The sequence below is a fragment of the Microcaecilia unicolor genome, chromosome 9 (genome assembly GCF_901765095.1).
Source record: "Microcaecilia unicolor chromosome 9, aMicUni1.1, whole genome shotgun sequence".
NCBI lineage: Eukaryota > Metazoa > Chordata > Amphibia > Gymnophiona > Siphonopidae > Microcaecilia > Microcaecilia unicolor.
The window spans coordinates 113791943-113811065 of NC_044039.1; positions in this window are offsets into that span (position 1 = coordinate 113791943).

Sequence of the window (19123 nt, forward strand, 5' to 3'; positions counted from 1 at the left end):
CAACAAAATCTGATGCTTTTGTGCCCGAATTTTAGTGTCTAACTTCTTTAGCCACTGCTTCCAAATTTCCCCAGTCATCCATCCTCGTATGACACAGGAAGTCGCTTAACATTCTTGAAGCAACGGGGCTGTTTGTTCTTTCCAATGACGAGTGGTTCCAACTTCTCACTCCCATCCATATTGCAGCAAAGGAGGATCGTCAGTCGGTCCTTCGGCTTGTTTGAATACAAATGTTCCATCAGAAATCGCTCGCCAGTAGAGACCGTTTCATCAGCACTGAAAACGTCACAAGGTGCAAACTCATTCAAGATGGTAGGAAGAACTGAAACAACCCAATTTTCAGCACCAAAGTCATCAGTGTCTTGTTTTTCACCATGCTGTTTCTTGAATTTTATGTTGTTCCTCTCCTTCCATCTTTCAAACCATCCAACAGAGGCTTTGAATTCAGTTAGTCCAAGACTTTCAGCTAGCTGATTAGTTTTCACCATAAGCAGTGGACCACTGACGGGAAACTGTCTGCTCCTGACTTGAGAAAACCACCGAAGAAGAGCATATTCTACCTCCTCAGCTTTTCCCGCCCATTTTCGTTTCCGGTGTGGTGTGGATTTGTATTGTTTTGCCAGTCTTCCAGAAGCTGGTCTTTCTGCTTCAAGATATGTGAAATTTGACTGGGATTGACACCATATTCTCTAGCAATAGAGGCTTGACTTTGTTTGTTTTATAATTTTTAAAGAACTTCTAGTCGTTCAGCCAGTGTTAAAGTCTTACAGTTGCGTGACGACGACAACTCCAGTGTACACTCTATCAACATTCTTTCACTTATTCTGCCTGTGGCAGTTAAAGGGGCAGTAAATTTGAAATCTCGTTGGTTCTCACGTGCCAATTGGCTTCCATATTCCATGCGCGCGCTTATGCGGAGTCTTTCCTGCAGAGGAGCGGTCTTAAACCATGCATATAAGCAAATCTTGCACTTATCAGTGGTGCGCTAAACCGGTTTGTCCCCATAGAAATTGATGGCACCAAAAATGGGACTGAAGTACGGCATGCAGTTAGAGCATGCGCTTATCCAATGAACACTTAAATGGAGTGCACTGTATATATATATATATATATATATATATATATATATATATATATATATTGTGTTGACATTGTAAGTAGTATACGTGGAGGGGCATAATCGAACGTGAACGCCCATCTCCATGGGCGTCTATCTCTGTCTATCTCCAAGAACGGGTACATGAAGGGGCGGGACAGACCGTATTTTCAAAAAAAATGGGCGTCCATCTTTTTTCCGATAATAGGGTTTGTGCCAGCCAAATGCATCAGATTTGTGCGGATTTGAGCTGGGCGGTTTCGTTTTTCAGCGATAATGGAAACCAAAGGTGCCCAGCTCAAAAACGACCAAATCCAAGGCATTGGGTTGTGGGAGGGGCCAGGATTCGTAGTGCACCGGTCCCCCTGACATGCCAGGACACCAACCGGGAACCCTAGGGGGCACTTGTAACAATTAAAAAAACAAAGTAAACTAACTCTAAAGTCCATAGCTCCCTTCCCTTGGGTGCTGAGCCCCCAAACCCCCCCCCCCCCAAAACCCAATCCCCACAACTCTACACCATTACCATAGCACTTATGGCTGAAGGGGGGCACCTAGATGTGGGTACAGTGGGTTTTGGGGGCAGTTTGGAGCGCTCCCATTTACCACCACAAGTGTAACAGGTAGGTGGGGATGGGCCTGGGTCCACCTGCCTGAAGTCCACTGCACCCACTAACAACTGCTCCAGGGACCTGCATACTGCTGTGATGAAGCTGGGTATGACATTTGAGGCTGGCATACAGGCTGGAAAAAAATGTTTTTAAAGTTGTTTTTTTTTTTTTGGTGGGAGGGGGTTACTGACCACTTGGGGAGTCAGGGATGGCCATCCCCGATTCCCTCCGGTGGTCATCTGGTCATTTAGGGCACTTTTTTGGGACTTGTTCATGGAAAAAAAAAGGGTCCAAAAAAAGTGACCCAAATTCGCGCTAAAACCGCCTTTCTTTTTTCGATTTTCGGCCGAGGACGCTCATCTCTCCTCAGCCAATAGACACGCCCCAGTCCCGCTTCACCATGCCTCCGACCCGCCCCCATCAACTTTGGCCGTTTCCACGACAGATTGCAGTTGAAGACGCCCAAAATCGGCTTTCGATTATACCGATCTGGACGCCCACAGGAGAAAGACACCCATCTCCTGATTTGGGTCAAAATTTGGGCGCCTTTCCCTTTTGAAAATAAGCTGGTAAGCCACACTTTGTATTGTTATTTGAATATTTTTACTTGTGTAATTGTCTATTGCTTATGTTTGATTTATTCTTACTGTACACCACCTTCAGTGAATTCTTTCAAAAAGGAGGTAAATAAATCCTAATAATAATAATGTCTGTATCTATAGCTAGATATAGATATATACTGTATGTACGTAGACATGAGTTTGTGTGTGTGTATATATAAATAAAGATATAGATATAGATAAATATAAATAACTATAGATATAAATAATTTACTTATTTGGATTTTGCTCACACGTTTTTCAGTAGTAGCTCAAGGTGAGCTACATTCAGGTACACTGGGTATTTCCTTGTCCCTGGAGGACTCACAATCTAACGCCTATGTTTATTAAGGTGTGCTATAGGTGCATTAGCATGGTTAATGCTCCTTAAATGCATACATATATAGGAGTGTTAGCGTTTAACGCACTTTAACTTTAAAGGTACGTTAAAAACGCTAATGCACCTTAGTAAACATACCCCTAAGTTTGTACCACATGTACATAACATGCATTATGTAATTATAGATACAAAGTAGGGTCATTTTCATACACACACATACTTAAGTATACTACAATTTTCCATCCTAAAATCATTCATCAAATACTGGAAACAAAAGGCATTTCATTGCAGTAACCGGAATGCAGCGGGAACTGAAAACCAAATAGGAACAGAATTAGCTTATTTGTCCACATCTATCCACTTAAAAAGAAATATTCAGCACATGAAAAGAAAAAAAAAACTCCAGCACGACTGTTTGAATGGTGACTGGTTAGTGAAGAGCGCTGTAATGGGAATCGCTTTCTTGCCACTTTGCAGCCATTGTGATTATTTACAGCCCGTTGCCTGATTAAAAATTCTTTGCATTATTAGACTGGATCTCAGGGAAGTTCACTTGTAGAGTTTCATGAAAGACATTTCTTATCATTGACTGGCATCTTCTCAATAGCTGGGGCCCAGGCATACCGCTCATTTCTAGGCAAACCTTTCTGCTCGAAAACAGAGCAGCATTCATAACTTATTTACAGCCCTGCAAAGGCAGCTACACCAAATGCGAAAAAAAGCACCCTCTCCCCATATCTTAAGAAACCGCATCACTAAAATGTAAAAGAGTGAATGTATAACTTGCTCATGTCTACAACCTAAAACTCCCCAAATCAAATCACAACAAACATTCATTATACTTCCAACACTGATACACAATGAACCTTTCATAGCAGAATTATCATAAAACATGCTACAGATTCAAAACAGAACTTAATATTAAATCATACAACACCAAACAGGAAATCTAGAACCAGTAACCTCGGACGAAAGGAAACAACAGATCTAGATGGTGATGAACCACTTTTATTGGATGTTATCAAATGCCACATGACTAGATTTGGAACTAAACCTCATTTTTCAGAAATTAAAAGAACTGAGGGGAAAAAAATAATTTGGAAACCAGCTCTTTTCTTTCATTAGAGTTAATAACATATAACATTTTCAGAGCACATGAAATATATTTCTAATACACTCACTCAATTCAAAACAGATTTCTTAAACTTTTTTTTGTTAATTCAACTATTCATAGCTTCCACTATGAGGCGTATTTTCAAAGCACTTAGATTTACGTGGAGGGGCATAATCGAACGGGGTGCCCAAGTTTTCCTGAGGGCATCCTCACAGGGCGTCCAGGTGAAGGGGCGGGGAAACCCGTATTCTCAAAACAAGATGGGCGGCCATCTTTCATTTCGATAATACGGTCGGGGACGCCCAAATCTCCACATTTAGGTCGACCTTAGAGATGGGCGTCCCTAGAGATGGTCGTTCCCGATTTTCGGCGATAATGGAAAACGAGGACGCCCATCTCAGAAATGACCAAATGCAAGCCCTTTGGTCGTAGGAGGAGCTAGCATTCATACTGCACTGGTCCCCCTCACATGCCAGGACACCAACCGGGCACCCTAGGGGGCACTGCAGTGGACTTCAGAGAAAGCTCCCAGGTGCATAGTTCCCTTACCTTGTGTGCTGAGCCCCCCAACCCCCGCCCCAAAACCCATTCCCCACAACTGTACACCACTACCATAGTTCTTAGGGATGAAGGGGGGCACCTAGATGTGGGTACAGTGGGTTTGTGGTGGGTTTTGGAGGGTTCACATTTACCACCACAAGTTCAACAGGTAGGTGGGGGATCGGCCTGGGTCTGCCTGCCTGAAGTGAACTGCAGTACCCACTAAAACTGCTCCAGGGATCTGCATATTGCTGTCATGGAGCTGAGTATGATATTTGAGGCTGGCATAGAGGCTGGAAAAAATATTTTTAAAGTTTTTTTTTTTTGGGTGGGAGGGGGTTAGTGACCACTAGGGGGAGTAGGGAGAGGTCATCCCCGATTCCCTCCGGTGGTCATCTGGTCATTTAGGGCACATTTTTGTAGCTTGGTTGTAAAAAATAAAAGGACCAAGTAAAGTCGGCCAAGTGTTCGTCAGGGACGCCCTTCTTTTTTCCATTATCGGCAGAGGACGCCTATGTGTTAAGCACGCCCCAGTCCTTCCTTCACTATGCTTGCGACATCCCCCGGGAACTTTGGTCGTCCCCACAATGGAAAGCAGATGAGGGCACCCAAAATTGGCTTTCAATTATGCCAATTTGCCAATAGTAAGCTATGTAACTTTGTAAGTCTAAGGGCTAGGTTTACTAAGCAGTGCTATGGGTGCGTTAGCGTTTTTAACGCTTGTAAATGGTGTACACGTGTTAAACACTAATGCACCCATAGAAATGTATAGGAACATTAGAGTTTAACGCGTCTTAAATTTACAGGCGCCTTAAAAACGCTAACGCACCATAGTAAACATACCCCTAAGTGCTCTGAAAATGAGCCCCTATGTCATGTGTTGTTACCAGACATGTAATTCTATTTCTGAAAATAAGAGATGCAAAAAATGCCATCTTATGTTATTGTTGATAGTTAATAATAATTATTATTTTGAATGTTGTAAAAATGTTCCAGTATCCTTTTTAAAAGAAGATGGAAACACACACACACACACACACACATATATATATATATATATATATATATATATATATATATATATATATATATATATATATATATATATATATATATTCTTAAAGGTATTTATTTATCTTATATCCTATTTCAGACTGTTCACAAGCTGTCAGTGTTCAAAAACTTGGATTGGAAGTGCCTCATTATAAATGTTTGTGCACTCATTAAACTTTATTATAGGTTTCAACTATACAAACAGACAGACAATTACTTCTGGGCTTCAAGCAACATGATAAAGTCCAAAGTAGGCAATGAGTAATTCACAGATGGATATGCATTTCAGGAAAAATATGATAGAATTTTTCATCCAACTCAAAGCTGCAATGTACTTAGTTTGCGTTTTCCTGTCAATTGATCACTTTTAGGTAGATATTTGAATTTTGTCAAATATTCGGTATTGTGACTTTTAGGGGTCAATTCCATAGAATGGTGCCTTTATAGAATACTAGCATAACAGGTCAGAAACACATTTATATTTCAGGCACAAGCTCTTATGCCAGCCATGGAGCTGGAGTAAATGTTTGAACCTAAATGTGGAAGGTACGCGTGTAACATTCTGTAAGTTACACATATAAAGGTGTGCCCTGCCATATCCTGCCCAGACTCCTCCATATAAGCACCCACCTTCCATTTACATGCAGAGTTATAGAATAGCATGTAAGCCACTCAGTTCACGTTTACACATACATGTGTACACATATGTGAGTAAATGCTAATATTCAATAACTTACATACCTATATGGCACGCTAAGAGTAGGCAACTGCTTTATAGAGTCTTTACATAGGCAGATGAATGCTTTAGCCCATCCACACTCCTTTCCTTTCCAATCAAATATGAAATCAGACATGTATCCTCTAATTCTAGCAAAGTTGTGCACTCAGCACATATGTTCTAGAAGGTCAGCTATATGTGTAAATTAAGTTCATAATGAGGAGCTAATGAGCAATAATAGACCCTAAATAGCTTTAATTGGCACTAATTGGAACCAATTAGCAGTTACACGCACAACTAATTGGTATTAATTAGAATTTATGCACACTACTTGCTAAGCATATTCTGTAATGTGGTGCAAGTAAATATAAGTCACATAGTTGAAAAGTGGTCATGGTTATGGGGTTGAATGGGTGGTGATGGGCTTTTCTAAAATCTATGCGCGTTGTTGTTATAGAATACACCCACTCCGTGCCTAATTTAGACATTGGGACCAGCGCTCAGAGTATTCTATAAACTGTGGGGAAATTAAGGCTTATTCTATAAAGTACTCCTAAATAAAAATGTACTTTATAGAATACGCCTAAACAAATTTCATTTTGGTGTTGGATTTTTAGGTGTGATATATAGAATCTAGTACAATGTGTGTTCCATAATGCCATAGTCTGATAACTACTGAACCTAAGCTCTCAGAATACAACTTCTGCAAGGAGCCAAACACACCTTATACTGTCACTTCCCAGGAGTGTACCACCTTCAGCCTAACTGAATTCTGAATACCTCAGGCAGATCTCCCACTGACCGCCATTCACCTGCCATAGTATAGTGGGGAATCCCAGTTGTACATGCCATGATAACATCAAGACTGGATTACTGCAATGCAGTACACAACGGTCTGACTACAAAGGGCCTGCACAAGCTTCAATTGATCCAGAATGCTGCAGCAAGACTCGTAGAAGATTGCAAGCGATGTGACCACATTACATCATTTTTACAAAAACTTCATTGGCTACCAGTACAATACAGGGCTAAATAACAGATCTGATCAGTCCACCCAGGTAGTCAAGAATAAACATAGAATCTGGGGGGAAGAATGAGGAGTCTGGACAGAAACAAAAGGGACAGGAGAGAGGAACCGACAATAAAACAAACGGTGAGCAGTGGAACATCTGCAGCCCTGAAGAGTAAGTATCTGATTTTGATAGTAACATCCATAAATTTTTGAGATCTATTTGAGAAAATGAATAAAAGGGAGCATGTCATAAAAAAGACCTCAAGGAAGCATGGAACATGCAGGATCATGTATACTAGAGCAAACATGCAAGAGCTTCAGGCAGTTTTCTTCTTATTCACCGTCTGCCTTCCCTGGCCATAGCTTTTGGATAGACCTCTGAATCTATTACTTGAATTTTCAATATCGTTTTAATGCAGTTAAAATGAAACAGTTTCTGCACCAATAAAATTGAAACTGTAAAAGGAATGGCTGACTTGTGATTTAAATCAAATCCACCCTGGGTACATACAGCTCAAATCTTCCACATAAGATGAAACTTGCATATAGACTACTCTATGTGCAAGTGTACAGGTAGCTTTCATATTCCAGCACCATTCTCAAATATTTAGTTTTTTGCTTGCTTAATGATAAAAGTGGTGTTCAATGTTCAGCCCATGATATCATGGCTAAGTACTGGTATGCACATATGAATGTGAAGGTCTATAGTTAGCTATAATTATTAGCTTGGGCATTGTGGAAAGGCAATTACTGATATTACTGTCACCCACACCACACCATTATTTTCCACATGACAACTTCTATTAACCTGCCTATGACTATCAAACTGTATGGAACAAGAAGTCCAGGTCCCTTTAGTATCATGTGTTTCCACTGCAGAATGATACAATGTAATTTGCTGCTGGCACCCTGATTATCAAATCAGTATTCAGAAAACTGAAGGATTATCATATTTCAGCTTTAGTAGAATAGAATAGGATTTTAGAAAGCACAGGGTAAAAATCTGATTTTGGACAGGTAGCCTAAGTAGAAAAACGGATGTCCAAGTCTGGACATTCACAATTTGCAGAAGATTTTATAAAAGGCTCATTGAACATGGAGCCTTTTGTAAAATACCAGTAAGACTGCAGAAAATAAATGTGTAGTTGGCTACACGCACCAAGGAGGTTTGATGAACAGGAGACAGCAGGGGCATGGTTGGCTCATTATCTGGGCTGAAGCCAGTAGGCGGAGATTGTCACCCTATCAATTACATTGTTTTGGGTGTACCAAGATGGCGGCAGCGGAACTGGGCAGAATAAAATCCTCCTTGGGTGGACCGGCTTTAACTTTGTGATGTCAAGCCATCTTCTGTTCATCAAACCTCATTGGCGAACACACAGCCAGAACACCATTTTACACAGAAATAGATTTTTTAAAAAGAACAACTGAAAGGAGTGGCAACTGCATATGCAAGTGTCTGATTCTGCAACTTACATGTAGAAGTGAAGGTTTTTACAAAACTGGATATCTAACAGGAGCCAATTTAGAAGCTGAGTTCCAAAAATTCTTAGGGCCCAATATTCAGAAAAAAGCTGAGCACCTAAATTTATGTTAGCCTCCTAAATTTGTGCCCTATTTTCAGTCAAACTTAGGAGTCTTTTACAAAGGCACGCTAGCATTTTTTGCATGCGCTAAATGCTAGAGACATCCATATATTCCTATGGGTGTCTCTAGCATTTAGTGCACGCTAATTTTATTGCACGCTAAAATGCTAGCACGCCTTAGTAAAAGGACCTCTTAGAAACCTATCTTTTCAGCTGAAAATTCATCTTAATGTAGGGGCTTAAAAGTTATGCTCATAAATTTAGCCCTACCATTCGTTTGCCTAGATTTAGGAATCTAATTTAGATGAGATAAAGGTATGGTACAGTATATGTAGTGAATCAGAATCCAGAAAATCACCTCACTAAGGGAGAGAAACCCTGTTTTCAAAACTGCAGTGATGTGCTTGGAGAAGGTGACATGGATGTCAAGGATCACTCCTAAATAGCAGAAGGAGTCTACTGGGATAATAGGTGAATCAAAAAGTGTAAGTTTCATAGGTAGAATAGTAATTTGTTATAAATCATAATCAGTGTGTCATTTTGAGGGGCTGAATTAGGTTGAAACCTAGTTTGGGGGTGGGTGGGGGGGCATTGCCCCCCACATGAACTGCAGTTTATATTTATCTATTTATTTATTTATGACATTTAGATCCCAGATTAAACATGAATTAGGTTGAGATCTAGTTTGGGGGGTGTGGGGGACACTGCCCCCCACACAAATTGCATGTCTAGAAGGGGAATGGGGTATGTAAAAGATAATGTTGTGGGGAGGTGTGAGGGAGTACTGGACACCCCCCCCCCCCCAAATGATCTGGAAGAGAAAAGGGAGGGAGATTACTTGTCCTAGTGTATTTTGTATTTTTTTGGGTTATGGGTGGGAATTGTCCTCCCTGGTGTGGTGGAAATTGGTTCAGTGGGAATTGTCCTAGGTAGGCATTGTCCAGATGGGAATTGATGGGTGGGAACCGTCCAGGTTGGAACTGACCTAGAACCGAGCAGGTAGACCTGCATGTACATTTAAGAGTTTTAATGCCAGGTCTATGGTGGCCCATGTTTCAAATATCCTCATATGATGATTAAACTATCTGATTTTATGACCATTTCAAATGCCATCGCCTGAAAGCAAAAGTGTCATATATGCAATATTTGAATGAAATGAGATACTTTACTACATTACTGTTAAGATATTAAAATGTGATATATTATTGGTGATTTATAATAAGTGCATTAAACTTTACTTTTTCATTTTCTCTGTTTCGCTCCAAGTGCATTTTTGCTTTCGAGTGACGAAGTGGTAAACCTAGAATATCCTCAGCTATTTGCCCCCTTTTAGCCCAAATTACTTTGAGTAAATCAAGATGTAGGCAGTAGTAAATGGAATACCACTCACTGGACAGATGTAAACAAATGAACTATCACAGACCTGAACTGCAATGTCCAATCATTTATATCTAGCTCATTCATAAATGATTTAGGAACTGTTTTGAAAATAATCTCACAATTCTGGGAGAAGATATACAAATCAGTACTGTGCTCACAAATGAGGAGGATGTGAAGCAGAAGCCTGGCCTGGGGACTCTGATAAAGCAGTATAGATCATTAACGCTAAGGGGGAAAATCTAGCAAAGGTGCCGAGATGAAGCACGCTAACTCCGATTCTATAAAAGTTGCCAAAAATTGCATGTGCAAATTTAGGCATAGTCCCAATTTAATGTGCCATTTAATACAATAATGAGCCAATTAGGCAATTATTGGCACTAATTAGATTTCATTGAGACTTGCGCGTTTAAATTTAGCACGGGCATTTGCATATTTTCTTTGGTGCCTGACTTTATGCATGATCGCTCTGCTTAAGCGTTAAGGACCAGATTCTATATACGGTGATGCACGGAAAACATTTCCGCCTAAGCGTAATCTATTAGAGGCGCACAGGTTTAGACACAGTATAAAGAATACGCTTAGTTGATATCCTAGTGTCTAAAACTATGTGCCTCCATTTACACCAATGAAAATCCTGGCACGTAGATTTAGATGCAGAAGGCCATATTCTATAACACACGTAAATTTTGAAACACCCACAAAACGCCCATTTCCACGCCCATAACCACAGCCCTTTTTGCCTGAAGGCATGAAAATTTAGGCGCAGTGCGTTACAGAATACGCTTAGGGAGCTGTGCACGTAAATTCTAACTATTGCCAATTAGTGCTCATTAAGTGCTGTCATCAACGCTGATTAGCTTGTTAAGCCAATTAAGTTACACACGTTGTTATGAATACGCCTGGATTTTGGTACAGATCTCTAGACATGCTATTTAGAATCCAGGGATAATTCTATAAACCGGGCCAAACTTTAGGCGTGGCTTATAGACTATCACTTAAAGGGGGTTTTTCAGAGTGACGCATTTTTTTAGGCGCCATATATAGGAATCTAGCCCAATGCTCTAATTCTGTATTAGCATCTGGGCACCCAGATGCTATTTAAGTCAGCATTTACGTGTCAACATTTAGGCACACCCTTTTATGCCATGTCAATAGCAGGCGTAAGTAACTTAAGCACCCTTTTATTTTATTTATTTAGATTTTGCTCACAACTTTTTCAGTAGTAGCTCAAGGTGAGCTACATTCAAGTACACTGGATATGTCTCTGTCCCAGGAGGGCTCATAATCTAAGTCTGTACCTGAGGCAATGGAGGGTTAAGTGACTTGCCCAAGATCACAAGGAGAAGCAGTGGGATTTGAATCGGCCACCTCTGGATTGCAAGACCGGTGCTCTAACCACTAGGCCACTCCTCCACTACAAAGCAACGGAAAGGCTACAAGCATGTGTAGCTTGTACCAAACTGACACTACCGCCGAAGTAGTGCGCCCACCCGGTGGTAATTTCAAAGTTGGCACATGCTGTTTCCCGCGGTAGAAAATATTTTTCTATTTTCTGCCACTGGGGGTGTTCCCGGTGGTAAACAGCAGTGCAGCCACATTGGCGAACGCTGCATGAGTACCACGTGTGTAGCGTGTCAGCCCTTACTGTTTGGTCAGTGAGTGGCGGTAAAGGCTCCGGCAGTAAATAGCCACATGCTAGCTTTATTTCTAGTACACGGTCATTTACTGCCCACATTGAAAAAAGCCTTTTTTTTCCTAGTCATATTAAAAAATGACCCAGTGCGCACCAAAAACACACGCCCACACTACCGCAGGCCACTTTTTACCGTGGCTTAGTAAAAGGACCCCTTACAGTGTTCTGTAAATGTGGGACCTGTCCAAGTCCCTCCTATGCATTTAAGTGCTAAGCGAGTAATGCGCCTATCCTATATAATAAAACGCACCTCCAACATTCTGAAGCTGACTGCATGGCTGAGGCATTCCTGCTCTCTGTATCCATCTCCTGAATTGACATCACGTACTTCCGGGTTCGTCACAAGCAGAAGTGACCAACCACATGAGGTTTCTCGGCTTCAGAATGTTGGAGGTGCATTCTATTAAATAGGATTGGTCAGTTCCTTGAAGCACAGCCAGAGCTCAGCATCCTGCACAGTAACGCTCAGACACTAGAGAGAGGGGGGGGGGGGGGGGCTGACACCAGAGAGAGAGGGAGAGAGGGAGGGAGGGAGGGAGGGGAGCCTGACACCAAAGGGGGGGTTGGTATCTCTGTCACACACACACTCTCTCTCTCTCACAGTCAATGTCTTTCTCTCACTCACTCTCACACACTGTCTCTCACACACTCTATGTCTCACACTGTATCACATTCACCCTCTATGTGTCACACAGTCACTCACACGTTCTCTTGGTCTCATACACTCAGTCTCACAGAGAGTCTGTGTCTCACACACTCTCTCTCTCTCTCACACTGTCTCTCACATACGCACTTGCACACACTCTCATTCTCACACACACACTCTCTCTCTCACAGACACTCTCGCACCCAGACTCACTCTCTCTCTCACATACAGTCACTTGCACATTCACTCTCTCTCTCACACACAGTCACTCTCGCATACACTCTCTCAAACATACACACTCCGAGGAAAACCTTGTTAGCGCCCGTTTCATTTGTGTCAGAAACGGGCCTTTTTTACTAGTATCCTATATAATTCTCACCTCTAACATTCTGACTTTCCTGGGACCGTGGCTCATTCCAAGGTGGTCTGCTAGGCTCTGTAGATCAGGCTGACATCACCGTAGCCATTATGATGTCAACTTCAGAACCCGGGGGAAAAAAACATGCCTCACAGCTGAACCATGTCCAGAGGAGGGTTGTTGGACATGGGTGGCTGCAGGGGGGGCAGGGGAGAGAGGAGGGTCGCTGGACATGGGTGGCTGGAGGGGGGGCAGGGGGTCGCTGGATGGGTGGCTACAGGGGGGGCAGGGGAGAGAGGAGGGTTGCTGGACATGGGTGGCTGCAGGGGGGTCAGGGGTCACTGGACATGGGTGGCTGCAGGGAGGGCAGGGGGAGAGGAGGGTCGCTGGACATAGGTGGCTGCAGGGGGGGAAGGGGGTCGCTGGACATGGGTGGCTGGAGGGGAGGCAGGGGAGAGAGGAGGGTCGCTGGACATGGGTGGCTGCAGGGGAGCCGAGGAAAACCTTGCTAGCGCCCGTTTCATTTGTATCAGAAACGGGCCTTTTTAACTAGTCATAAAATATTACAGAGCACATGACTAGCACATGCACATAACTGTAGCAATCACATTTATGAGCTAGGATTCTATAACTTAACATACACAATTGCCCCTGGATTCTATATAGCGTGCCTTGAGATCCGCGCTGAAATCCAGGCGTATTCTATAACACCGCATGTAACTTAATTGGCTTTGCAAGCTAATTAGCATTGGTATCAGCACTTAACAAGCAATAATAACCACTAACGTTTTTGTTAGTATAAATGGACGCAAGTAGTTTCAGGCGCTGGAATATCAAGTAAGCGCATTCTATGTACCGTGCCTCAATCTAGGCACCGCTTATAAAATACGCTTAGGCAGAAATGTTTTCCGTGCTGATTTTTTAGGCACCATATACAGAATCTTCCCCTTCATGACTAACTTTAAGTGTCCTGTTATAGAATGGGAGAGTAAGCCACCAGGGCTAGCCCTACATTCAGAATTATTTGTCTTTTTTCATTGTGCTATAATATGATAAGGAGCACTATTAGTTAAATAACGAATGAGCATGACTTCCTTCTCTGAAAATAAATACCCCAAAACGTACAGTCTGTATTCCAGAAATTCAAAAATGCAGAAAAAAATTAGATGCCATTAATCTTCACAGACACAACTGCCATTCACTGCCAAGCTGGTCCAGTTATTCTGCAGCAAGAGAAAAAAAAAAGAAGCAAAGAAGCTGACAAAACAGGTCCTTTTACTAAGCTGTGGAAAGCACTAAAACATGCTTACCACAGCAAAGCATGCCTTACTGAGGAGTGTACTCAGGTGTCCCGCTGCCATTTTTGCGTGTGTGTGCGCTACCAACCTGCTAAAATCTAAAATTTCTTTTTTAGCACTGGGGACAGAGAATGAGCATATTCTGCGCTAATTGGTTACTGCAGTTACATAGCCATGTGAGTGGAGGAGTAGCCTAGTGGTTAGTGCAGTGGACTTTGACCCTGGGGAACTGAGTTCAATTCCCACTGCAGCTGCTTGTGACTCTGGGCAAGTCACTTAACCCTCCATTGCCCCTGGTACAAAATAATACCTGAATTTATGTAAACTGCTTTGAATGTAGTTGCAAAAACCTCAGAAAGGCAGTATATCAAGTCCCATTTCCCATATCAATTAGCAACCACCTATATAATGGTTTGCAGTTGGGGCTCACACACTGATGGGAAAATTAGTGTGTGGCCATTAATAGGGAAAATACAAAAATTGGCCATTTTACCCTGATGGTAAAAATTACATTAGTGCGCAGGAATGGCCAAGTAAGGATGCACTAAAGCTACTTTTTACCATAGTTTGGTAAAAGGGCCCCTAAATCTCTTTAGCGATTTTGTAGATTATTTAACTCGAGAATTTTGCAGCTTAGGTGAACTATGCAAATGTAAAAAATCGCAGTCAGTAGGCAAGGCCAAGCTTCACAGCCAGATCTGAAGACTGAAACATTCACAGGGCCAGAAGTATAAAGGTTTTTTTATTCTCATACACATCGAATTGAAGAGGGGAGAGAATCCGTTAAGTAGATATGGTCCATAGACTGCAGGTATATAAACATATTTTTAAAAAGATAAATCTATAATTCTGAAGTATTTCAACACTTTCCCCACATACTGTTACTGGCTCCAGGCCCCGATTGATAACAACTGCAGGAAGTCTATATATCCATGAAAAGGCGAGTTGTGACTAGGTGTCTTGCTAAAAGCAACACAAACAGGTCTAAACAGCAAAGCAAATGATAAAAAGAAAAATGTTAAACTGTTTTCTCAGACACCTTCCTCAGCATAAGTGGCCTGTATCTTCCTTCGAGACAGAGCATCCGTTTGTTTCAAATTTAGAGATATTGGCCTTGATTCAAATTCATGGCAGTTATAGGAACCAATGTTGCGTGGCTCGATTCAGGTGGCAAAGCATTAAATCTTTCTCCTTCTGTCATGCAACAAGAAGTCTAATACAAATTAGCACTGCTGAGCTCTGCTCCCTCAGCTTGAGAGTCCTTGATGCTGCTCCCTGGATTTTTATTCATGCTTCCACATGGATTGTGCTCTTTCAAACCCGGCTGTACTTGCCAAAAAGAGAAATACCTTCTCCAATTTGATGATTCTGGATTTAGTATTATAATTTTTCAGCATTGTACAAATTTAGCAAGCAGTTCTGTGCTCTGGTACATAGGGTAAGACTCAATCAAATAAAATTAATTAATTTTTGCATGTATATCCTTTATAAATAGGCAGTTTGGCACATTAAAAAACATGATCAGATTGAATTGTGTCTACGTACACAAACCTTGCTTTAACGTAAATCTTTTCATTCTTTTAAGAAAACGTATCGACACAAACAGGAGGTCATTTTAGAACAGGCTTGGCCAATTTATGGCCCACAGGTCGGAGTCCAGCCCACCAAGTGCTTTTTTTCTGGCCCTCAGAAGCTTGGCAATTCTTGTGATGCTAACAGCGGGATTCTCGTTCCCCCACCACGACTCAGCTCTCTGTAAGCTTGAGCCATGTGATGTCGGACGTTGGAGTTGGTCTTGCAGTTTCAAGTCTCATGAGACCAACCCGAACTTCCGGCACCACATGGCCCAAGCTTGTAGAGAGCTGTGTCGCAGTGCGGAAGCAGGAATCTCACTGTTCCTTCTGCAGCTGAAGCTGGGGGAAGACTGGGGGAGGGGGGCTACATGAGAGAGAGAAAGAGAGAGAGTGAAAGAGAGGGGACTGGGTGAAGTCTGGGAAGGGGACAATGCATCATTGTATTTTGCTACTATTTAACAAAATATGTGGCAAAATACAATGGTGCATGTTTTGGCCCTCCAAATGTTACAAAATATAAAATGTGGCCCCATGATAGAAAAAGGTTGGTACATGCTCTTGTAAAGAGTGGCATTTACAAGCATAGATTCCATGCTCGTGAATATGTTAATTTCAAAATGCTGATAAATACGTGTGGAGATGGTCTGGAATGTACATATTTAAAGGGGGCATATCTCCAGTGTGGGTTGAATCGATATGAAAATATAAGGACAATTCTATTTTATTCTATCAGAGTTTTGAATACCGCCAATTTCCCCTAGGGATTCAGAGCGGTTAACAATAAGAGAAAAACTACACTAGAGTAGAATAACAAAATAACATAATATGATAATACTGTACAATTTAAAAAAAAGGAATACCAATTACTGTTTAAAATAAATGAGTTTTCAAAGCTCTCCTAAATGAGAAATAGGAAGACAACTTTTTAAAAACTGGAGGTAGCGAATTCCACAACCTTGTCCCATAGAATGGAGAGGGCCTTCATAGACTGATTTAAATCAAATATTTTTAGAGAGGGATAGCCTAATTTTAAAGTTCATAAAAATTTTATATTTCTATCAGTAGATGGAAAGATAAGTAGTTCTCCTAACCCCTCTGAATTCTGACCAAAAATTAATTTAAAAATGAGACAAATTGCCTTAAAACTAAACCACTGATGTACCGGCGGCCAATACAGATCTCGCAAGGTGGAGGATATGCTATGAAACTGATCAAGTCCGCAGATCAATCTAGTAGTGCAGTGTTCTGCATGAACTGTAAGCGATTATACGGCTTACTTGTAAACCTCAAATATGAGTTACAATAATCCAGCTGGGGCAGCAGAATTGCCTGAGTTAGAATCCTGAAATCATCACATTGCAGAAATGACCTTATCACTCGCAGTTGTCTGAGTTTAAAAAGAATCTCCTACTGAAGGCAATTATCTGCTTATCGAATGACAGATCTGAATCCAAAATTAATCCCAGAACTCTAGAATGGTCTTCTATTCTCAAGATTTCTTCCGAATTCAATGTTACCAACTTAGTTGGGATCTTACTTATATCCCTGAATCACAGTGTCTTGGTTTTTTGTTTATTCAGTTTTAAGAGGTGTTTACTAGCCCACCCATCAACAAATGGAATATAATATTTGATAGATTCTAAGGAGTTTTCAAAATTCTCTCATACAGGAACTAATCTAAGTGCCCGAACTTACACGCCTCTTGCACGTGTAAATGTATAGAATACTCGCACTTGCGTGCATAAGTGTATACTTATTCGTGAAACAGCCAGCAGATCACCTAAGCACTATTCTATAAGTAGTATAGTGCATAAATGCATGGGCAGGTATAGGGAGGGCCCTCTCCTATGTGCATAACTTACAGAATAAGTCCCTGACACATTTATGTACCCTGCAGTTACACCAGGGAGGGTAAATGTTAGGCATTCCGATACCGGGTTACAGTAAATCAACTGTGATCAACTGTAAATCAACAGATGCTAAAGATTTAAACTACATAAACATCACATGAAGAATGCTGGTGCCAGCCTGGTTCCCACCCCTGTGTGTCAGCACTTTACAAAATCAGATCACTGTACCAGTGACTACATAGTAAGAATCCTGAAAGGTAACTTTAAAACAATACAGGAACGTAAGATCTTTGAAGTCAGAATGATTTAATATTTTGACACCCAACAGACAGGACTTAACAAAGATCAGGGTTTTCTAGGCCATTATAAACCATAAAGTTGTATTGCTATGTTTATCACCCTCCTCTCACCTATCCACCCCCATCCTGTTAGACTATCTCTGAAATGCTTTGATGTTCCCATGCATACCGGCTCCTACCCACCCCCACCCTGTTAGACTATCAATGAAATGCTTGGATGTTTTACTTATATATACTGTCATCTACCACATTTGCTTATTTCCGATCTGATGAAGAAGGGCAACCTTCGAAAGCTAATCAAGAAATGTATTAAGTTATGTCCAATAAAAAAGGTATCATCTTATTTTCTTTTCCATGTTTTATTTTGTTTGATTTCTATTGATTACCTTTAAAAGTGGACTAACACGGCTGCCACACCTCTCTACCCAGTAAATCAAATTAAAAGTTCAAATATTTACTACCAGGAGTGACAACCCAATGCTATACTGACACTTCTATAAGTCACCAATCATATATCTTCCAGGCTTCAGCAGCAACGTCTTGCACACAGAGACCTCACTCTGGGTCATTTCACTCAGCTGCGGTAAAAGGGGGCCTGCGCTAGCATCAACACGTGTTTTTGATGTGCGCTGAGGCCCCCTTTTACTGCAACGGGAAAAGGCTGTCTCTTTCTTTGAAAAGAAATGGCCGTGCGGTAAGTGAACCACTTGCTGTGCAGCCATTTCAGGGGGAGCACTTAATGCCACCCATTGAGGTGGCGGTAAGGGCTCCTGAAGTAATCCAGCGGTAACCGGGCAGCGATTACCACCGGCGCTACAAAATTGAAAATATTTTTGTAGTGCATGAAATGGCATGCGCTGGGGATAGTTCCGGATTGGCATGCAGCAAGCCTCAACAATTTCGTAAAAGGGCCCCTCAATGACTTCCTGGCATCATCATCAGTCCCTAAATAATCTCATATACAATTATTTTAATATTAAAATTTAACTCTTAAATTCTTTAAAATTTCATAAAGACACGAGCACTTATCTTTTGTAAGTACCAGCCGCTATAAAGACCTCAGCCAACATGGCTTACAGTAGCATTTTTTAATGATGCCTGGGCACCCTGGTACCAATACAGAATAGGATCCTACAACACATCCTTGCAGCACCTAAATGGAGGTGCCCTGTTATGGAACTGTTCCCATGTGTATTTTACATTTTACAATGGGAATACATGTTGTAATCCACAGGGTACATGGAGGGTTGTAATCCACCCCAAAATCCCCTGCACTGGGCAGTCCTCTCACAAGGCAAGACCCGGAGTGGTTAAATATGTCTTCTGTCCTTCCTCGGCTTTAGCTTCAATCCACTG